Source organism: Pseudophryne corroboree, chromosome 5, assembly GCF_028390025.1.
Source record: "Pseudophryne corroboree isolate aPseCor3 chromosome 5, aPseCor3.hap2, whole genome shotgun sequence".
NCBI lineage: Eukaryota > Metazoa > Chordata > Amphibia > Anura > Myobatrachidae > Pseudophryne > Pseudophryne corroboree.
In genome coordinates, this window is record NC_086448.1 from 293,623,171 (window position 1) to 293,647,218 (window position 24,048).

The 24,048-nt window shown below is 45.1% G+C and overlaps 1 long non-coding RNA gene across 1 annotated transcript in view; it reads left to right on the plus strand.

Moving 5' to 3' along the window:
* The window catches only part of LOC134929001 (uncharacterized), a 41,220-nt gene extending 27,616 nt beyond the window's left edge, over positions 1-13,604 (plus strand). The window contains exons 4-5 of the long non-coding RNA XR_010178197.1: positions 11,393-11,510; positions 12,107-13,604. This is a non-coding gene — a long non-coding RNA (uncharacterized LOC134929001). The remainder of the gene's footprint in view (positions 1-11,392; positions 11,511-12,106) is intronic.
* Positions 13,605-24,048: the final 10,444 nt, after the last annotated feature.

Here is a 24,048-nt window from a genome sequence, read left to right on the forward strand (position 1 = left end):
GAAAATAAATGTACACTGGCCCTGTCCTGTATACTGTACAGGACAGGGGTGCTGTGAAAATAAAGGGGCACTGTTCTGTGTGCTGTAATAATAAAGGAGTGCTGTCTATGAAATGGAGAACAAAAATTTGGAGGAAAAAATAGTGAAAGATCAGGAACCACTTCCAGTTCCTAGAACTAGTGCCGAAACTGCTGCTGCCACCAGTCATGACATTGATTATGCAATTCCATCAACGACGTCTGCTAAGGCCGATGCCCATTGTCATAGAGGGCATGTAAAATCCAAGTAGCAAAAAATAATAACCAAAAAAAATAAAAGAAATTATCTGATAAGAAACGTAAAATTAGCAATATGCCATTCACGACACGAAGTGGCAAGGAAAAGCTAAAGGGGGGTTCTCACGGAGCGACATTCTAAGCAATCTGACTAGATTGCTTAGAATTTAAGCAGGATCGCTCCGTGTGTGCCCCATACAGCGATAGCGATGCACAACCCCGCGCATCGCTATCGCTGGTGATAGATTGCCAATCTAGCGGGTGAAATGAGCGTCCCCCCCCGCACGCTCAGCACAGATCGCGCTATGCTGAGCGGCGGGAGAGATGTGTGCTGAGCGGTTCGCTCAGCACACATCTCTCGCACATCGGCCTGTCTATATGGGCCTTAAGGCCTTGGACTATGTTCAAGACCGGTGGTTCAGTTTCTCATGAAAAAATTTAAAAAATAAAGCGTGTTAAAGCACAGTAAAAAACAACTGAAATATTACAAATCCCCAAGGAGAGTCCAAGTGTGTCCGCGGTTGCGATGTCTAGGCCCAACATTCCCAAGACTGTATGGGAAGAGGAGGCTCCTACCACCATTTGCACGCCCTCTACAAGTGCTGGGAGGAGCACTGCCAGTCTAGTTGCTGATATTGAGATTGAGGATGTCACTGTAGAAGTACACCAGGATGAGTAGGATATTGGTGTAGTTGGTGCTGAGGAGGAAGTTGACGATAAGAATTCTGATGGTGACGTGGTTTGTTTGAATAAGGCACCAGTAGAGACAGTTGTTGACCATGGGATGAAAAAGCCCATTGTCATGCCTGGGCAAAATACCCAAAAATCCACCTCTTTGTGGAATTATTTCTGTGAGGATGTAAACCCTGAAGGGGCTGAGGAATTGGAGGATGAGGATGACATCTTGCTTCTGTAGTGCCTGTTTGTGGAGGAAGAGATTAATTGCTTCTTTTTTGGAGGGGGCCCAAACAAACCAGTCATTTCATCCACAGTCATGTGGCAGACCCTGTCGCTAAAATTATTGGTTTGTTAAAGTGTGCATGTCCTGTTTATACAACATAAGGGTGGGTGGGAGGGCCCAAGGACAATTCCATCTTGCACGTCTTTTCTTTGTCTGCCACATCATTCCAGGGGTGCTGCCCTATATGGGGTGCTGCCTCACTGCCGTTTAAGTCCAGGGGTACTGTTGCCTGTCTGCTGTGCTGTGTAATTCTCCAGGAGTGCTACCTATGCTGTATAAGTCCAGGGGTGCTGTCTATCTGTTGTATAAATTGAGGCGCTGCTGTATAATTCCAGGGTTGCTGCTGTACTTTATTCTAGGTTTAAATTAAAGCCTACAGCAGAATATGAAACAAGCTTCAACATCACAACCAGATTTATGAAAACATATAGCCGCAAATGTGGAAATGGAAATTGAAATTTTGACAGTGTTTTTTAATAAAGTGGAGAGAGACCACATTTGTGGCCAAAGTCAGTCAGACTCAAAAGAGACAGAATCATAATCCAGCGCAACTGCTGGACAAAACTAGATTTTGCAAACACACCCATGTCTATATGTCTGCCATATAATTCCAGGGGTGCTCTGTCAGCTACATCTTCTAGTGTGCACTGTCTACCCAGCATTAGAGAGAAGTTTTTCTCAATTATTTCATGTTAGGGACTCAAATGAATGGCTCCAATTAGTCAACCTTAATTTTGATTTATTATTAATGTTTCACATTTTGGGATTATTTACAAGATGCGCATTTGTTGTACAGGGTTCTTTTCCTTTATTTTGTAAATATTTTCTCCTTAATAATTGTACAATGTAAAGGCTGTGTACGGTTATCGCAAGATCTTGCAGTGTTAGAAGAACAGAGTCTCAGTGATCTTGCATTGCATCAGCTTTCCATTGCACTGCAGCACAAGACGGGCCAAGAGCTCCTGGGAGGCACAAACAGTTACTGAATAAAGCCCAGTATGGAGTCTCATGGTGGCTTACAGCCAGGAAGATGTCTGGCTTGCCAGGCTGAGGGATGCTCTGGGCACGGAGGTTAGCATTGCTTCCTCCCACAGTCCTACTTATAGTATGAAATGAGTTTGGACTGTAGAGTGGTAAGCTCCACTAGGGCAGGGGCTCAATAACAAACAAAATGACTGCAGTCATACTTAGTACTTAATATGAATAAAATAAACAAGACACACAGGTATGCTCACATGCAAGTAATTGGAACACACAGGTATGCTCACATGCGTGTAACTGGGAGCTGTGAAAAACAAAACTAAGGCATCTGCCACAAAATATGTAAATAAAAATACAATAAAAAATGAGAAGAAAAAAAAAAAGAAACCCACAAGATTTTCACAAAATAAGTCTCCAGACTCCATGGAGGGGAAAATATCCAATCTAGATCCTGTGGTATAAACCAGTTTATTTGCATCCCAGCATTAGATCTGAGATTATCTTAATCCCTGAAAATGGAGAAGGGGGTGCAAATTCGGAGGCTTTGGCCCCTAGTTTTTCAGTTTGTCCAGTAATGTGGTAATTATATATTTGCTTGGTTAAAGTCCTTTCTGTTCCACACCAATATAGGTGTGGAGGTGAAAGCCTGTATGTTGTTCCTGATTGCATGTGCCTCTCTAATTTTTGATCACCTTCTTGTCACTGTCCTCTTCCTCTTGCCTCTTCTCATAATGTGAAAAGTCATCAGATATGGAGGTGGTACAGTATGTTTGTAGTTAGCTATGATTCAGAGAACTTGGTAAGCTTTTTCCATGGGAACCACCCGTCGCTGAAATGATGGGTTTATTAAACTGTGCATGTCCTGTTTAAACAACATAAGGGTGGATGGGAGGGCCCAAGGGCAATTCCATCTTGCCCCTCTTTTTTTTCTTTGCATTATGTGCTCTTTGGGGCCTAGTTTTTAAAAGTGCCATCCTGTCTGCCACTGCAGTGCCATTCCTAGATGGGTCACATGTTTGTGCCACCCACTTGTGTCGCTTAGCTTAGTAATCCAGCTACCTTGGTGCAACCGTTTGGCCAAAAAACAATATTATGAGTTGTTCAGAATATACTGGAAATGAGTGGAAATGAATATTATTAAGGTTAATAATACTGTAGGATCAAAAATACCCCCAAATTCTGTGATTTTAGCTGTTTATATGGGTTTAAAAAAAAAAATCCAGATCCAAAACCCAAAAGGGTGGTTTTGGCAAAACCAATCCAGATCCAAAACACGAACAGAGATCCAGATCCAAAACCAAAACACAAAACCCGAAAAGTGTCCGCCGCACAGCTCTAGTTTGCTGGTCTGTCTAAGTCAGGGGTGGGGAACCTTTTTTCTACCGAGGGCCATTTGGATATTTATAAAATCCTTCGGGGGCCGTACAAAAATTCTAAACTTAAAAAATTACCCTGCCCCCCAGTAGGTCTGCCCCATTGAGGTACACGCGCCAAAAAAATGGGTGTGGCCAGTTAAAATGGGACGTGATACACATATGCCCCCAATAGTGCGGTGCCAGATCCACAATTGCCCCCAGAGTGCCAGGTATACAAATGCCCCCACAGTGCCAGGTATACAAATGCCCCTCACAGTGCCAGGTATACAAATGCCCCTCACAGTGCCAGGTATACAGATGTCCCCACAGTGCCAGGTATACAGATGCCCCCACAGTGCCAGGTATACAGATGCCCCCACAGTGCCAGGTATACAAATGCCCCTCACAGTGCCAGGTATACAGATGCCCCCACAGTGCCAGGTATACAGATGCCCCCACAGTGCCAGGTATACAAATGCCCCCCACAGTGCCAGGTATACAGATGCCCCCACAGTGCCAGGTATACAGATGCCCCCACAGTGCCAGGTATACAAATGCCCCCCACAGTGCCAGGTATACAAATGCCCCCCACAGTGCCAGGTATACAGATGCCCCCACAGTGCCAGGTATACAGATGCCCTCCCCCCTCCCCTCCGTGCTGCTTACCGTGGGACACGGAGGAGAGCGCGGCTGTCGGGTGGGAGCGGCGGCGTGTAGTACTTCAAACCAGCCGCCGGTTCGAGAGCCAATCAGAGCTCGCGGACCGGCAGCCGCGGCTCCTGATTGGCTGCCGGTCCGCGAGCTCTGATTGGCTCACGGACCGGCGGCTGGTTTGCAGTACTACATGCCTCCGCTCCCACTTGACAGCCGCGCTCTCCTCCCTGTTCTGACAGCTGAGACACGCTGCCGCCGGACTGGGCGGCAGCGTGTCTCACTGACACAAGCTGGTGGGCCGGACCAACTGGCTTCGCGGGCCGTATACGGCCCGCGGGCCGGAGGTTCCCCACCCCTGGTCTAAGTGGTTGAAAGAGGTATCACAGGTGTTGGGTGGCTATGTGACAGAACTTCTCTTGAAATATGGGAATGTAAGGTTTAGAAGTGACTTGTGCACACTAGAAGCAGCGGGTGTATTGGAGCGAGAGGTCTGTCACCCAAACAGACACAAGAATCATATACAACAAAAAGAATACACTCCAAATGTCACTGGTGCTCACTACATAAGAAACATAAATATATAAATGTAAGTCAAAGGTACAGATGTATGGATAAAATACTTAAAATAGTCCTTATATGTATCCGGACTGCTCTGTTCTTCGTCCCTTAGGGGTGGTCTTCAGAGATATGCTTTTCCTCAACAAGTACATTCCATATAAAGAACAATAAAGAAAAAATGTACATAGTGTAGTATGTCTTTCAAAGTTAGTGGTACACCAAGTTTGTGTATACTAGTCTAGTTCACACTTCACTGGAATGAAAGAATGTACTCACATTCTATAAAGGTATCTTTAACTGGACTCCTTCACCACGGCACCTTTCTACACTCTTTCATCCATATCCGAAGGTACTTGTATTCTCAACAGGTATTTTCACATGTGAAAAAATTAAACAGCATATAGTGTAGTCTTTCAACATCAACTTATATACACCCACACATGGAAGAGGGTAGAAATAGGTGGGTGTACCCCACTTACAGTTCTATAGAAAATGTGACTCCTATAAAGGTATCTTTCATTACCTCCTTCTGACAGATCCCTCTATTCCTCCTCTAAATGCTCCCAACATGACCTTTGCCAGGAGGGACAGAAACACCTATTTATACCCTCTTCCACGTGTATATAAGTTGATGTTCCAGTGTCGAAAGATACCTTTATAAGTGGAGAACATATAAACCCAGTGTGAGTATGGTACACTGCTTTCCTACTCTATATTGGTGGAGGACATCGGTGGAGCTGGGAGTGAATTCCCAATCATGTATGAGATGTATTATAATCCCTTCGAGATATACTACATTATTTGCTGTTTAATTATTTTCCCATGTGAAAATACATTTATCTTGAAATGTTCTTCCCCGTACATTCTTTTGTAGTACCTTGCTCAAAGAGGTAGAATACATTGACACGAAACAGGAGTGAATCAGCAATTCCAACAGGATGTCTTTTTATTGATCCATGATGAACTCTAGATTGAGGATGATGATTGGTTAATTGGTAAAAATATTAATCACAAGACAAATTGGGCAATAAAAGAAGATAAAGACAGGACAATTGACTACAGTTCACATCACATTGGATCATTCAAAAAATGCAAAAGACAATCAATGAAATCACGGATATTGGCATATTACAATCACAAGCTATAATGTGGTGATGAGAAGAGTTATGGAAAGCTTTTACAATAACAGTTGCTAAATTTCTAGCTTTCCCTAAACAAGTTGTTATAATCTTCAATGAAAATAACGTTGAAGCTCTCTTTAAATCCTGTGGTGCCGCAGTGTTGCATTAGGAGGAAAACTCTCTTCCACGCTCTTTAATATATCTCCCAACAGTGTTTAAGCATGGGGTGGTTGTCTTAGCTATTCTCAGAACAGGGGCAGATTTGTAAGATGTTGCACTTTAAAGACTGTATTATGCTGCCTATTCCCTTTACACTGCACAGTGTGTGACAAATTGGACACTTGGGCTGGATACTTGGTTTGCCCGTGGTTCCTAACAATAGCAGTCTCTGTGTAGTCACTCAGTACTCTGTACTAGAGGTGTCCACTAATCGGACATGTTTCAGCGGTTCCTCACTGCACAAGATGGCCGCGGTGTCCGCGCATTTCACTAGGCCTGGCAATGTCCGGTGTCTGGCTGCTACGTCTCACACTCACTAATCCGGCTCTCTGCTTCCCGGTAGCACCCCTCTGCTTCTGCTCTCACCACACAGATAGTCAGTCTCACAATGATACAGATACAAAAGGGTTTAAAGAGACAGCACTAGAATACAGGGTAAAGTAGTAACAATTCAGACTCCCTAAAATGTGAATAAAACACAATATATTCAACAATGTAACAAAACAATGTGTTAAAATGTAACAAACAGTAAAAGAAAGCCAACAGGCAAACTAATTGGATGTAATGAATCTCTAGGTGAGATAAAAAAAACAATTATGTCTCAGAACGTCATTAAGAGCAATAAATAATAATATGCAGAATACCAAAGTTAGTCCAGCACCTGCAAATATCCTGATCCTTTAGGAAGCAGTGAATACAGTTCAAATAAAAACATATATTTCTCTGTTGTGCTGCAGACTCAGTAACCCTTTTCAGTGGTTCTATCCCCTTCAGTATAATGGGACCAGCAATGCGATGTTTGTATTAAGGAGCTGATGATAATCGGTGTATTGGGGGAATTTGAGCACCATCAATTCTGCAGCTGAGATGTTTAGATGTTTAGCAGCAGAAAAACCAGAACCCATGGATGGCAAGCTCTCGAACTCAATCAACCCACCGCGGGGAACACAGCGTAGCTACTGAAGTGCTGCCTGGGTAGGTAGTAAACTGCAGCTCTCTTCAGTAGTATTAGTGGTCCCTGGAGAATGGAGCGGCGGTGAGAGAAATGAACAGTCCAGAATCTGACAAAAATTGCAGGCTCGGCTGATAGTGAAAAGCATACGCTTTGTGAGGATCTCCTACAGCAGTGTCCCCTCTGATACCGAGTGACCTGTTGTGGACTGAGCGCCTATGCGTTTAGATGCTTTGTAAAGGTATAGGGAGATGGGAGGTCAATTTGCAATCCTTACTGAATTAGGCCCTATATTCTTATGGGAATTCAATGCTTGCGAATTTAAAGCTTTGGGTTTAAAATGATTACTTCTCGCCATGTTTAAAACTTCAGTATAAGTGTTCTTCAAGAGGTCAAATGGATAACATCATTCTCGAAGCTATTGAACATTTCTCTAGCTTAGGTACAGAAGTTTTCTAAATTTGAACAATTGTGTCACAAGCGCATGAATTGTCCCTAAGGAATGTCTGCTTTCCAGGGGATATCGTGAGAACTTGTATAATGTAGATAAGCAATAGAATTAACCTCCTTACAATAGCCATCTGATTATTTATTACATCTATAGTCAAATCCAGGGGGTGTAGTATGGCTGACCGGCGGTCAGGAGACCGTTGGTCAGCTTACCGACGCCGGGATCCCGGCGGGGAGGGGCGAGTGCAGCAAGCCCCTTGCGGGCTCGCTGCGCTCGCCGCGCTGCAGGCTCGGTGGCGACCTGCGGTCGCCACGGGTTCTATTCCCACTCTATGGGTGTCATGGTCACCCACGAGTGGAAATAGTCCCTGTTGGTCGGCATGCCGACCATCGGGATAGCGATCCGTCGGGATGGTGGAGGAGGTCATGTGACTGCCGGTCAGCTGACCGGCGGTCACATGAATACCACCCAAATCCAGGATACGTACCAGATTCCTACTGAATCTGCATTATTACTGACCGTTCATTAAAAACACTCTCAGTGGATGGAAACATTGCAAGTAAACCACAAAGAAACACTAACTCGCAGAAATGGGGATGTGTCGGTCCTATTTTCTGGGGTGGCAAGGCCAGTGGCTGTGTCTTATAAGTTACAATATAGATTTACCTGCCACGTAAGAGGACAGGAAGCAACCATTCTGAGTAAGCTAAGGCTTACGTCAGCAGACTCAGCACTCGAATCTGAGATGCTGGCAGGAGGTGTCTGTTTGATTCAGATGCCTCCTGTAGGCATTACCATATTTTTGCATAGCAGCTGTGTCCAAAGACAAAACTGCAAAAGCGTCCATCTCTGAATCAGGTCCTGTGTGTCCTCCTGCTGTTGCGCAGCTGGTTCAGCCTGGTGCTAGTTATTGGAAAACAGGGGGAACCCCACAGTTTTATTCCCTCCTATTTTCCAATAACAGACAAGGCTCAGAGGCCTGCGCATGGTTAGGGATTTTTCACCCTGCTTTTAACCTTTTATTCACATTTTAACCTAACAAAGCTTAGTGATCTATGCAGTCTTTGACCAAATTCGTCTGCCACAAGCAGGTCTATAGTTTGAGCAGGTTTGGTGTCATTTTTATTCAATCTGCAAAGTAACCATTAATAAATATGTGGCTTATTTACTTATAAATATAAATAGTTGTTCCGATGACCTAAAGTGTTCTAAGGTCGGGTTTTAGTCATTTTGCCAAGTTTTAATTTTTGTAAACAGAAAAACTACCAAAACCCACAAATTACCTTTAGTAAATTTACCCCATGTCCTTATCCTCCCTGCTTGAATTCTCTTCCCCACTGTCTCTTCAGCCCTGTTTTTCTATACAATGTCTCCATTGCTTCTTCCTTTAACTCTGTCTCTCTGGTGGTCACAACCCACCTTCACTGATCAACAGCTCAGCCTTGGCATTCCAAATGCACCAGATACCTACAAAACTGTTCATGAACCACCAAGCAACAGTGGAGGAAATCACCCTCCAATGCAGACTTCCTCTATTTCAAATTGATGCTCTCCACCTATAGTGCTGCCCTTTCCCTCTCTAAACAGCCTTATTAAAGACCCTTATTTTCCTCTGATTCCTCCAACCCCCATCATATCTTAACCACGTTTAACTCCCTCCTCTGCACCTCTCTCCTCACTCTCTGCCCTTGACTTTGCCACCCCCTTCACATCTATAATTGGATGCATGCATCAGAATAAAACATCCCACCAGACCCTCCTCATCCCATCCTCTTCTTTCCCAGCCTGCCTCTTCATTCTTGCCCATCTATTTTACCAACTCTGATTTCCTTCTCCACAGTATTGTAGATGAAGTTATGGCCTAATCCAGTCCTCTCCCTCTTCCACCTCCCTCCTTGACCGTATCCCCTCCTGTCTCCTCCACTCCCTCTCTCTCATTGCCTGTTCCATCTTGCCCAGCTTTTCAATCTGTCTCTTATCAGGCACTGTCCCCTCTGTATTCAAGCATGCCCTCATCTCTACCATTGTCTCTACCATTGTAAAGAACCCACCCCTGATCCTAACACACTCTACCGCCTAATCTCTCTCCTCCCCTTTGCCTCCAAACTCCTCAAGCAGATTTCCAACAACCGCCTTTCTTTCTTTTCCCTGTTTGACCCATTTCGGTCTGGATTTCATCTTCTCTACTCCATAGAAACCACTCTCATAAAAGTCAGCAATTACCTTCTTGCTGTCAAATCCACAGGCCACTACCTGAAAGGCCATAAATCCTACAGACACAGTGCACCACATGATTGTGACAATTTTAATAGGCATCACGATGAAGCTTTATCCAATAAAATGTGTTTTTAGTACTCACACACATTACCCAGTTTGTATTGTATTATTTGGATGGTTTGCCATTTATTTTTTGGTTGGTTTTGCAAACCGATGCTAAGTATATCTGCTGTTTGTATACTTGTCTATGTAACATATTGGATATTTGGTCAGATGTTCTTCTGTGTTCTAAAGACGGTTATTTGGTCAGTTTTTGTCAGTTTGCCCATTAGTGAATAAGCAGATTGCAAAACCAATGGAAAATCGGCCAAAAACAAATTGACCTTTAGTAAATATACCACATAATAGCAGCAACTAATCAGAGAAATATTAGTAGCTTCTAAGGATTATTTCCACCTAAGAAACTTAAATCACAGAGAAGTAACTGACCCCTATGACTGACGCTGCCCATACACACCTAAAAACTCCAAAGCCACATGCTCTGCTACGGATGCTGCGTGACATGCTTACAGTATTTTCCACTTTCAGATGTGAGCAATACTTTGGTCAATGATCAGTATGCCTGCAGCATTTTTTCTTATTGTTTTGTGGTGAACACATTTCTATTAGCCCTAAACACATTATTTGTTATAATTCATCAGAGTTAATCAGTGTCACTACAGAATCAGCACTTTATAAAGTTCCTAAGAACTAGAGTATTAGATATTCATGAAGCAGCAGCACTATGTCGGGCTGAAGGTTTTCATTTTAACAACCTGCTGTTACGGGTTGAAGAACCTCCAATTTGAGCTGCAAGAAAGGCCCCTGTTGACCTACCTCAGGTCTGTGTTTTTTGATGATGGAATGTGATTTTAGATTAACCATTTCACTACAGAAATTGTGTCTATAGGAAAATTAGAAGCCTGTGAGATATTTAAAAACGTACCATGCCTTGAAATTGCATTTATATCCCAGAATAATGCTCTTAAATTAAAAGTTATGTACTGAAATGGAGTACTCCGTGATATATATAGATTTTTTTAATACATAAACATCGGTACATTATGTATTGGCAATGAGTCAATCACATACATAGATGAGAAAAATGTGGACAAATACAATAATACAGCTTTTGACTCAAAATAACAAGCAATTTTTCAGAAACACAGTATGTAGAATATGACAACATATACTTATAGTAAACACATGAGAATACCAATGGTGGCATAACAGGTTGCACCGAGAAATGTGGCAATGCAATGTCTCTACCACTCCCAAGTTTCTTATTTTCCAAAACCTATAGCCAAAGGGCAGGAACTCCATTACAGCTCCCAGCCTTTACGAAACGTAAACAACACGTTATAAAATATTAACATAATACTAAAACTTATACGAGCATACCCACTGTCTATTCATCAAGTAAACAATGGCCAAAATCAGATTATTCTAAAGTACGTAAACAATTTAGCAGGGCTAACAGCCCACAGGCCCTGGTTATAACGGATGGGAAATATAGGGAATGGATATAAGGAAACTAAAATTCTATTAGAATGTTCAACTCGCTTGTAGGGAACAATTATAGTCAAAGCTAATATTATTTTCATGTTAGCTTCACAGATGTCTTCATTGGGTGGCCCGGTCGTTCTCATGACGCGAGAGTTCTTGCAAATTCGGAGTTATTCCGCCTAGCAGATGAGTGAAAAGCTGGGTGGCTTTTCCCAAGAGAGGTAAGAGAATATTTTTTTTTCTTTGTTTGAGATGCATCTTTTTTTTACCTCTTGTATAATAGTAGTATTTATTTGTTTTTTTTGTGTTGAAAGATGTGGCAGCATGTTGTGTGTAATGGTTAGCATTGCACCCAGTACCTAGCTCAAATTAACCCTCAAATTTATCAACTGCACATGCTGTGACTTTCAAATCCTAAACCTTTTCTATTCAAATTATGTCATATGCTGAAAACAGCCCTCGGGAAGGGATGCAGTGGATTTGCCGGTGGACGTGACACTGGCGTCAGCATAGTGACTGCCAGTGTTCAGTCCACTGTCAATATATAGTGTACCCCTCAGGAATACTGTAAACCCTGTCAAAAGTTTTCAATACTGGCCTGATCTACATGGTACAACAAGTTAAAAGTGTTTTAATAATGTAGTGCAGCATGTTGCAGTTGTGGTGTGCATTATAGACAGGCCACCTTTCCATCAGCAATGTCCCCTTGCGCCCACCAGGCTGCTTCTCACGGAGGACAGCGCTACCAGGTTGTAAAGTATGCCCATGTGATTATACCCCTTCCTCCTTGACATTTTTTTCCTCTGATTTTTAATAGATATCAAAGTCAGTCGATGGAGTGGACATCCCCGTGCACGTCATCGGCGAGGCAGCCTACCCATTATGGTGATGGTTAATGAAGGGCTACACGCAACATGTCTGCCTGACCCCCAACCAGATTGCATTTACTCACACCCTTAGTTCAGCCAAGATGGTGGTTGAAAATGCATTTGGGCGCTTAAAAGGCCGTTGGCGGTATCCAATGAAGCATAATGATATTGACCTTATGTTCATGCCTAACATTGTGGCAGCATGTTGCATTCTCCACAACCTTTGTGAGCTAAGGAGAGAGGAATTTCTGCAGGGCTTGGATTTAGAGTACCCAGCGGTTGACAGTGATCCCTATTCTGGGGATCATACCTACAGTTCAGAACAGATATGGGCAGCCCTAACGACCAACCTTCCGTCATTATTAGCCTAAAGTTAATTCTGTTTCTTGGTGTTTCCAATCTGACCTCATTATTACTTTACATTTATTCATGTTTTGCTATAAAATAAAAACCTGTTTAGTTGCGTTGAACTACTGTTTGAAATTTTAAACCTTAACTTTAACACTCATAACATGGGAAACATCAAAACAGATGTTTAATGTACATATTAAAACATTGATAAGATCTGCAATTGAACATTGATAAAACATTGTAAAATCTGCAGTTGTTTTTCCAATATATAACATCCTTACAAAATTTTTACATATGGCTTGCTTTAGTAAAATTTACACTATTAAGATTAACAAACGGGCACTTATGAAAGATTCCTATACACAGGATATTCCGGATTTTCTAGATTTTGAGCAGGTTGGGAGGGATCAAAGTAAAGCCTAGTGTTGTACTGGGGAAAAGGCTGAGTAGGGAAGAGCTGAGCTTGATGCTGGGGTGGGATTGTGCGCTGGCCTTGAGGGTTGGAATACATTTTTTCAAATAAAGCCATTTGAAATGATTGGCTCTCTCTTTGCCTCTCATGTGCATCTCTCATAAAGTGCTCCTGCATTGGCCTCATCTCGTTGAGGAATGATGCCTGTATTTCACGCTCAAACTGCATGAATCTCTCCTGCCGAGCATCTTCCCGTTTGGCCAAAGCATCATCCATTTCCTCTAGTTTCTCCACTAGAATACTGGTCATGGCTCTTGCTGCTTGTTCAGTCTTATTCGGTCTCCTCCTCCTTGGCGGAATCGTATATACTTCAGAGAGAAGAGGAAAAAAAGGGATTTGCAGTGAGCGAATATAAAAAAAAGCAGTGGTGTAAGTAAACATGTTTGTGACCAACTCCCACCTGCACACAACCTGCACTCTGCAACATTTATTAAATTGTTTAGTATTTGGACTGTATGATGAATTTTATGAGTATATCTTTTAAATGTAAACTAAATGGTCACCATAGGCAACTTCTCCACTGTTACACTTCTCAACTATATTTCAACTTCATACATGTACCACAGTGTGAAATGCGTATTATATAAATAATGTATATTACATTTATATTAAAAATGCTTACTGTTCCCACGCAAAGCTTGTGTTTGAGTATTTGGCACCATGACACTCGGTCCAGCTGGTGGATCATCTACCGGGTCCTAAGTTGCGGAGATACTATCTTGTCCAATCACAACATCTGGCACAGAGGTTGCAATTGCTTCATCCAGTGGGGCCAGAGAAGACGGTGAAGACTGCGCCTGTGAAGCAGGCATGTTGCTGGTAGGTTGGGTGGCACAGCTGGTGGTTTGGTTGGCACAGGCCTGGCTGCTTTCCCCGGCTGCAAGGCTAGAAGACAGGCTTACCGGCCTGGTGAGAGCTGTGTGCCCAAATGCACTGACGCAAAGATCAAAAAATTGCCACTCAATCCTTTCTGCCCCACTTTTATTTTTATTATGGTCATTTACCTTAAGGAACTGTTTCTTTAAAGCTTTTAATTTATTGCTGCTGAGTCCTGTGGAAGCCTAAGGACTCATGCAATTGTGCTATGTTTATATACACAATTGCATCTTTAACTGTACCAGTGAGCTGCCTGCCTATCTCTGCCTCACCCCTAATTCTTAATAGCTCCTTGACCTCATCAGGACTCCAATTTTCCATGGCTCAGTATACAGTAATTGCAGAAAATGCTCTCTGTTCTCTCCTGTGTAGCTGGCAGGGCTCAGGCTGCTGACATCATCAAGGCACACAAAGAACAGCCAATCAGCACTTTTACATGAATGCAGGGTTAAATAACCCAGGTTGTATACTTTAGAGTGCACATCGACCCGGGTCGAACCAGTGTTTAAAGGGCCCCATACACTACAGCGACATGTCTGACCCTCATCTCGCATATGGTTTCCCTTGAAGCGCCCGGCAGCCTCCAGGGCGGTAGGATCGCATAAGAGACATCGTATGCGGTCCTTTTGCATACGATGTATCTTATGCGATCCCAGCCATGCCTGCGGGATCCAACATATCACCAGTGCAGCACTAACGATCTAGGGGCTCCGATCCGATGCTCATGGGACCGCGCATCGGATTGGATGTAAAACACATCTGATTTGCCACTTTTCATCCGATTTATCGGCCCGGAAGGTTGAAATCGGATGAAATCGGGCATTATCGTTGTAGTGTATGGGGCCCTTAACACTGCTTTTATACCAGGTTGAAATGCAGGGTTACTCGACCCGGGATATTCAAAAGTGGTGCTTTTAGACTGCACCTCCACCCGGGTTGAGCAATATCCCGGGATATATTTGCGGTGTGAAACGGGTAATACATAACAGCTAAAATACATAACATTGTACAAAGTAAAAATCCAAGCCATTAGTCAAGCAAAGGAGAGTCAGTAAACACATTAAAGTAAACGTACCAAGATGGGAGTTCTGTTTAAGATGGGATGTTGCCCATAGCATCCAATCATATTTAGGTATTATCTTCCAGAAGGTGTTAGATAAATAAGAAGTAGAATCTGATTAGCTACTCTGGGCAACATCCCAACCTAAATAGAACTCCCATCTTAGTAAATCTACCCATTGTTATAATATATTCCTAATATTTACGTCACAGAGCCAAAAAGACCCCACAACCTAGGAGAAGCAGACATAGTGGGAGGGTGCATGCCAAGCAATTTAACTGAAAAGGCAAGACTGCGCAAACAGAGAAGAATGAGAGACCTTGAGACACCTTGGGAAGTCAAAAATTGCTGAGGCAACCAGTATGGAGCAGTCACCCGACTCAGATGCGCTGATTACAATCTGTGTCACAAAAGAAACAGGTATCATTGAGTACAATTGTCCCGAATAGACAACAATGAACATCCAGGTATTATCGCTGGAAATGGACGAGACTTAAAAGATTTAACCCCCGCCAAGCGTTTAGGACCCGGAACAGTAGATGCAGGTTTCACAGCAGGTGAAGGGACCAGGCCAGACATAGTGGGATTAACTTCCCAGTGCCAGGGGCCCAGAACAACAGGTATCGGCATCATAGCAGATGGACAGTCTGTAATTGTAGACACATCCGGTGCCTCCCCAGAAACATTCTCAGATGAAGAAACACTGAGGTCCATGCTAGGGTCCAAACAAAATGGAATACGATTAAACTGCTTATCCAAATATGGTAACAGCAAATCACACAGTTCCTTAGCCATGCTGCTAACGAGCCCGGCCGTGTTGCATAGCTGAACAGAGTTTGCCATTGTAAACCAGATTAAGATCTTTGCAGATACAAAATATATAGGGCCTAATTCAAGGTTGATTGCAAAACAACATTTTCCTCTAATGGGCAAAACCATGTGCACTGCAGGTGGAGCAACTGGAACGTGCACAGAGAGTTAGATTTGGGTGGGGTGTGTTCAAACTGAACTCTAAACTGCAGTGTAATAATAAAGCAGCCAGTGTTTACCCTGCATAGAAACAATATAACCCACCCAAATCGAACTCTTTCTGCACGTGTTATATCTGCCCCACCTGCAGTGCGCATGGTTTTGCCCATTAGAGGAAAGTGTTGTTTTGCAATCAACCTTGAATTAGGCCCATAGTCAAGAATACAGTGAGACTAGAAGCCCAATATCAGTACAGTTGCAAAATATCTCACAGTGAAAATGTAGTACGGTATATCGTCAAAAGGACTGTAGTTACGTAAATGACCACTAGATGGAGACTACGTATAAAATTTACAGTGGATATACAAAAGACATACAATAGAATTATATACTATGAATATCCACGTAACTGAGGAATGTATATTAAAGCTACCAATCAGTATTGAAAAGGAGGGATAGTTGTCCCCAGGGGAGCAAGTTGCAACAAGAACCCAGTCACTAGAAATTAGTCCAGGACCATTGATGAGAAAGGTAAGAGGGGGTAGAAAGGAAGGCAGGAGGCAAGGAATGGAGAGAAAGGAGGGAAGGGAGGGAGGCAAGGATAACACACAAAGAGGGCAAGGAATCAAGCAGGAAAAGGGATAAGAAGAATAAACAGAGGTGTTAGTTTGAAGAAGACTACTGGGAAGGATGTTAACAGTCACCACCAGGATCTCTCAGACGCTGGGGGTTGCAGCACACTTTGATAGCTCCAGTCTCAGATGGTTTATGGCGGAGGGCAGATCCCGGTGTCACAACTGAGGGTTTAGGCTGACAGGAGGAAGCCTCAGTTGTAGGGGGTGAAATGAAATTAAACTTGGGAGGTTTTATCAGACCCCTGGACATGTAAGTGTAGAAGGATTACCCGAAGGTGTGACCATGACAACCAGGTTAAAAGTCAATAAAAGTTTTATTAACAGACTCCGTGTAGAAACAACAGTATTCACAGTTGATAAAAGCAAATGGCAAATAATACAGTTCCTGGATCACTTATAACCATGGGAGGTATCACAGAGCACTGGTAGGTTAAGGAATAGATGTTAAAGTCCTTTGATGGAATAACCTTACCAGGTCTGGCTGTAGTAGTGAAGATAGCCGAGGAACACGCCAGTAGAAGTGTAGATGTAGTTGGTAACTTGAACAGACTGTTGTAGATACTGGATGGAACCAGCCAGGTGGTAGAGACACGGAGTGGATGCTGAATGGAATCAGCCAGGTGGTGAAGACACGGAGTGGATGCTGAATGGAATCAGCCAGGTGGTGAAGACACAGAGTGGATGCTGAATGGAATCAGCCAGGTGGTGAAGACACGGAGTGGATGCTGGATGGAACCAGTCAGGTGGTGAAGACACGGAGTGGATGCTGGATGGAACCAGTCAGGTGATGAAGACACGGAGTGAATACTGTAAGATGCTAGGGAGCGTGGAAACAGAAGAGTTGAAAAGAAGTTACCGGTGGTAGTGGATACTGCTGGTAAGTAGGGATCCGCTGGAATAACACGGCACTTTAAAGAAACTGGATACTGCTGGAAGCTGACCGCTGGAAGCAGATGGGTTAATAGCTGGAAGGTGGATTAGCCACGGAGGGCTGCAGAGTCAGGCTGCACCGCAGGATGGAAGGCAGGTGCGGGTCTCGTAGTGGATGCTAGAGACAGGAGCTGGAACCTGGAGAAACAACCACAGGAGAGAGAGACTGGAACAAGGTTTGACATTCAAAGCACTGACCATTTCCTGGTTCAGGCACAGGATACTTATACCTGCTGCAGGGCAGGCATTGGCTGGCCAATCATGCAGATTCACAGTGCAGCAGATTGGTGGAGATTGAGCATGTGACTGGAACAAACATGGCTGCGCCCATGTTAGTACTGGAGGGAAAGTTGGTTTGGAAAACCATGTGGAAACATAGCAGCAATGGCGGCGCCGGCCACGGAAGACAGGAGACGCCAAACTGACACCTGCACACTGAGACACATGGATGACAGCGGAGACCGCGGCAGGCATGGGGCACCACTCTGACAACCTGCATACTGGAACACAGGAGCGGCGGCGGAGGCCGCGGAGGACGGGAGACGCCACACTAGATCCAAACATGGCGCCGCTGTGACAGCGTCTCAGAGTGACAGGAGGGATATGCAGAGTGTGGACATCAGTAACACAGATGAGATCCGGCCCTGGAACGCTGAGCCAGCCTCAGAAGGCATCTAAAAGGCAAGTAATGGCGTCCAGATACCCGGATCGTGACAGCACCCCCCCTTTAGGAGTGACCCCAGGACACTTCTTCGGCTTTTGAGGAAACTTAGAGTGGAAATTCCGGACCAAGGCAGGAGCATGGACATCTGACGCATTGGTCCAAGAGCGTTCTTCAGGACCATAGCCCTTCCAGTCAATAAGATACTGCAATTGACCGTAACGGAAACGTGAGTCCAGAATCTTGGCCACTTCATACTCAACTCCCCGTTGAGTTTGGACTTTCTGAGCTGGAGGAAGTGCAGAATGAAACCGATTCAGGATCAGCGGTTTCAACAGGGAAACATGGAATGTCCTGGGTATCTTCAGGAAGGGAGGTAACTGGAGTTTGTAGGCAACAGGATTGATGACTTGTTCAATTTTGAAAGGACCGATGTAACGAGGTGCAAACTTCATGCTGGGAACTCTCAACCTCAAATTCTTCGTGGACAACCACACACGATCACCCACCTTGAGAGCAGGAACCGCTCTACGCTTTCTATCAGCAAACTTCTTGTACCTGAACGAGGCTTTGAGCAAGGCCGCTCGCACACTCTTCCAGTTGTTAGAAAACGGACGCAAGGTGACATCCACTGCTGGAACAGAAGTTGCTGGAAGCGGTTGGAATTCTGGAACTTTAGGGTGGAATCCATAGTTGATGAAGAATGGTGTTGAAGAAGATGAGGAATGGTATTGATTGTTGTGGCTGAACTCGGCCCAAGGAAGGAGTTGAACCCAGTCATCTTGAGAGGAAGACACATAAATGCGGAGGAAGGCCTCCAAGTCCTGATTCACCCTCTCGGTTTGACCATTGGTCTGAGGATGATAAGCTGTAGAAAACTTTAACTTGACTTGGAGGGCTTGACATAAACTTCGCCAAAACTTGGCTACAAATTGTACACCACGATCAGAGATGATCTCTTCAGGAAGACCGTGGAGTCGGAAGATCTCTTGAATAAACACTTGAGCCAGCTTGGAAGCTGACGGAAGACCGGTGAGAGGTATGAAATGTGCCATCTTGGTGAACCGGTCAACTACCACCCAGATGGTATTAAACTTGTTGCACGTAGGCAGATCTGTAACGAAGTCCATCGACAAATGGGTCCACGGTCGACGGGGAACAGATAATGGAACCAGTTGCCCAGCAGGCGACTGGCGGGAGACTTTGCGTTGGGCACACTTTGGGCAAGAGGCAATAAACTCCATGACGTCCTTCTTCAGAGTTGGCCACCAATAGGACCTAGAGATAAACTCCAGGGTTTTCTGGATGCCTGTATGTCCGGCAAAACGGGAAGCATGAGCCCAATGCATGAGCTTCTTCCTTAACACCGGCTTCACAAAACTTTTCCCTGGTGGAGGCGTAGAGTCCATCCCTACCGTGGAGAATGCCAACGGATTAATAATAGGATGCTTGTCCGAAGACTCTGACTCATTTTCTTGCTCCCATGAGCGGGAAAGGGCATCGGCCTTGCGATTCTGAGAACCCGGACAGAACTGGAGTTTAAAGTCGAACCTGGAAAAGAAAAGTGCCCATCTGGCTTGACGAGGGTTAAGACATTGTGCGCTTTTCAGATATAAAAGATTCTTGTGGTCGGTAAGTATAGTGACTGAATGGGAAGCTCCCTCCAACAGATATCTCCACTCTTCTAGAGCGAGCTTGATGGCTAGCAACTCCTGGTCGCCAATGGCATAGTTGCGCTCAGCTGGGGAGAACTTCCGGGAGAAGAAACTGCAAGGATGTAGATGACCATCTTTAGCCCTCTGGGATAACACCGCTCCTACTCCAACGGAGGAGGCATCCACCTCAAGGATAAAAGGAGAGTCGATGTCGGGCTGTTTCAGAACTGGTGCAGAGATGAACCGTTGCTTTAATAGATGAAAAGCTTGCGTAGCTTCTTCAGACCACTTGGACGGGTTAGCACCCTTCTTGGTAAATGCAGTGATAGGCGCCACAATGGTGGAAAAGTCTCGTATAAACTTTCTGTAGTAATTGGCGAACCCTAAGAACCTCTGGACCCCTTTGAGGGTTAGGGGAATCGGCCAATTCTGGATTGCTTGTAGTTTCTCAGGATCCATCTCTAGTCCGGAACCGGACACAATGTTACCTAGAAACGGAATGGATTTGACTTCAAAAACACATTTCTCTAATTTGCAATAGAGATGATTGACACGGAGACGGGACAGAACCTCCTTTACCCAGAAGCGATGTTCCTCTAGATTATTGGCAAAGATAAGGATATCATCTAGATAAACCACGACATGGCGGTACAGGATGTCTCTGAAGATTTCATTTACGAAATGCTGGCAAACAGCTGGAGCGTTGCTCAATCCGAAGGGCATGACGAGGTACTCATAGTGTCCATCCCGGGTGTTAAAGGCGGTCTTCCACTCGTCACCCTCACTGATCCGGATGAGATTGTAGGCACCCCTCAAATCCAACTTTGTAAAGATGGTAGCTCCGCTAACTCTATCGAAGAGCTCTGTAATCAAGGGTAAAGGATAACGGTTCTTAACGGTAATGTCGTTCAGACCTCTGTAGTCGATGCACGGCCGCAGGCCACCGTCTTTCTTTTTAACGAAAAAGAAGCCTGCGCCAGCTGGAGAAGAGGAAGGTCGAATAAAACCCTTCGCCAGGTTCTCTTTGATGTACTCCTCCATGGAATGTGTCTCTGGAAGGGACAACGGATAAGTTCGGCCTCGAGGTGGAACCTTCCCTGGGATGAGATCAATTGGACAGTCCCATTCTCTATGAGGAGGAAGGATATCAGCGGAGGCTTTACTGAACACATCTGTGTAGTCTTGATATGGAGGAGGTGGAACATCAGACGACCTGGGGGAGGAAGAACAAACAGGAAGCACTTTGGACAAACAGGTCTCAGCACAGGAGGGACCCCATGCTAGTATCTGCGTAGTCGTCCAGTCAATCGATGGATTGTGAAGACGGAGCCATGGAAGGCCCAAAACCACTGGATGTGTGGCTCTTGGAATCACTAGAAAGGAAATAAATTCTGAATGAAGAACTCCTACTCTCAGACGAACTGGTAGAGTCCTTAAAGAAATAACTGCGTCAAAAATCTTACTGCCATCCACGGCAGTCAAGGAAATAGACGTAGGAAGTCTCTCGGTGGGTAGGGACCACCGTTTAACATAAGCTTCGGTTATGAAATTCCCAGCTGCTCCGGAATCAAGGAGGGCAATGACGTTCTTATAACGTTGAGCAATTTGAAGCGAGACTGGGAGATTACAATCATGAGGAGATGGAGAGGAGATCATTACTCCTAGCCGGCCCTCTCCTTGGCGAGCTAGGACTTGGAGTTTCCCGGACGTTTGGGACAAGCATTGATAGCGTGAGACGGAGCTGCACAGTAGAGACAGAGAGACTCAGAGAGACGTCTTCGGCGCTCAGCGGGAGATAGACGGGAACGGCCAATTTGCATGGGCTCATCCTTGGATGGAGACGGTTGACGAGGAGGAGGAGCAGAAGACTTTGGAATAGATGATCTTCCTCGCACAGTTGCTCTTTCTCTAAAACGAATTTCAACCTTTGTGCATAGTGAAATTAGCTCATCCAACTTAGAAGGCAAGTTCTGATAAGCCATGCCAGAATGCAGCATACAGGGCCTCGTCGTTTCATGCCAGTTCGGATGCCAGGATTTTGAACTGTATAAGATACTGTCCCACAGTACGTGTTCCCTGGCGTGAACGGATAATCTCAGATGAAGCAGAGGTTACCCGGCCTGGCTCGTCGAAGGTGCGCCTGAATGTAGCTATAAAATCAGTATAGGAAGACCACAGGGTATCAGACTTCTCCCATAAAGGTGATGCCCAGTCAAAGGCTGAGCCACTGAGAAGGGAAATAATATAGGCAATTTTAGTACGGTCACTGGGGAAATTGCCAGGTTGTAGCTCAAAATGGATTTCACATTGGTTGAGAAATCCCCTGCAGAATCTTGGAGATCCGTCAAATTTTGCTGGCGTTGGAAGATGAAGACATGGAGTAGAAATGGGTAAGGTGGGTGGGGTTACAGCTGGTGTCACTGTGGACGCACCGGACGTGCCAGGTCCACGGAGGGTCGTTTGAATCCCATCCAGTCGGCTAAAGAGATCCTGGAGACAGCGGATGATGTGGCCTTGTGCAGCCTCCTGATGTTCGAGTCTGGCTGCCAGTTCTTGCATCGGCCTAGCCGCTTGATCCTGGTCTCCGACTGGATTCATATGGTCAGTGCTTACTGTCACAACTGAGGGTTTAGGCTGACAGGAGGAAGCCTCAGTTGTAGGGGGTGAAATGAAATTAAACTTGGGAGGTTTAATCAGACCCCTGGACATGTAAGTGTAGAAGGATTACCCGAAGGTGTGACCATGACAACCAGGTTAAAAGTCAATAAAAGTTTTATTAACAGACTCCGTGTAGAAACAACAGTATTCACAGTTGATAAAAGCAAATGGCAAATAATACAGTTCCTGGATCACTTATAACCATGGGAGGTATCACAGAGCACTGGTAGGTTAAGGAATAGATGTTAAAGTCCTTTGATGGAATAACCTTACCAGGCCTGGCTGTAGTAGTGAAGATAGCCGAGGAACACGCCAGTAGAAGTGTAGATGTAGTTGATAACTTGAACAGACTGTTGTAGATACTGGATGGAACCAGCCAGGTGGTAGAGACACGGAGTGGATGCTGAATGGAATCAGCCAGGTGGTGAAGACACGGAGTGGATGCTGAATAGAATCAGCCAGGTGGTGAAGACACGGAGTGGATGCTGAATGGAATCAGCCAGGTGGTGAAGACACGGAGTGGATGCTGGATGGAACCAGTCAGGTGGTGAAGACACGGAGTGGATGCTGGATGGAACCAGTCAGGTGATGAAGACACGGAGTGAATACTGTAAGATGCTAGGGAGTGTGGAAACAGAAGAGTTGAAAAGAAGTTACCGGTGGTAGTGGATACTGCTGGTAAGTAGGGATCCGCTGGAATAACACCGGCACTTTAAAGAAACTGGATACTGCTGGAAGCTGACCGCTGGAAGCAGATGGGTTAATAGCTGGAAGGTGGAATAGCCACGGAGGGCTGCAGAGTCAGGCTGCACCGCAGGATGGAAGGCAGGTGCGGGTCTCGTAGTGGATGCTGGAGACCGGAGCTGGAACCTGGAGAAACAACCACAGGAGAGAGAGACTGGAATAAGGTTTGACATTCAAAGCACTGACCATTTCCTGGTTCAGGCACGGGATACTTATACCTGCTGCAGGGCAGGCATTGGCTGGCCAATCATGCAGATTCACAGTGCAGCAGATTGGTGGAGATTGAGCATGTGACTGGAACAAACATGGCTGCGCCCATGTTAGTACTGGAGGGAAAGTTGGTTTGGAAAACCATGTGGAAACATAGCAGCAATGGCGGCGCCGGCCACGGAGGAGAGGAGACGCCAAACTGACACCTGCACACTGAGACACATGGATGACAGCGGAGACCGCGGCAGGCATGGGGCACCACTCTGACAACCTGCATACTGGAACACAGGAGCGGCGGTGGAGGCCGCGGAGGACGGGAGACGCCACACTAGATTCAAACATGGCGCCGCTGTGACAGCGACTCAGAGTGACAGGAGGGATATGCAGAGTGTGGACATCAGTAACACAGATGAGATCCGGCCCTGGAACGCTGAGCCAGCCTCAGAAGGCATCTAAAAGGCAAGTAATGGCGTCCAGATACCGGGATCGTGACACCCGGGGAGCGCTTACATGGGTATAAGGGTCTTAGGTAGGGCCAGCCAGCACACCATAAAGTGGGGAGATCACCAGGTAGCCGCTATTCCAGCTAGGAATCCCCACCAGCTCCGACACCTGTTAGACTTCACCGACCGCAGCAGAACAGTCCTCTGCTCCTGGTGTCCAGAGGAG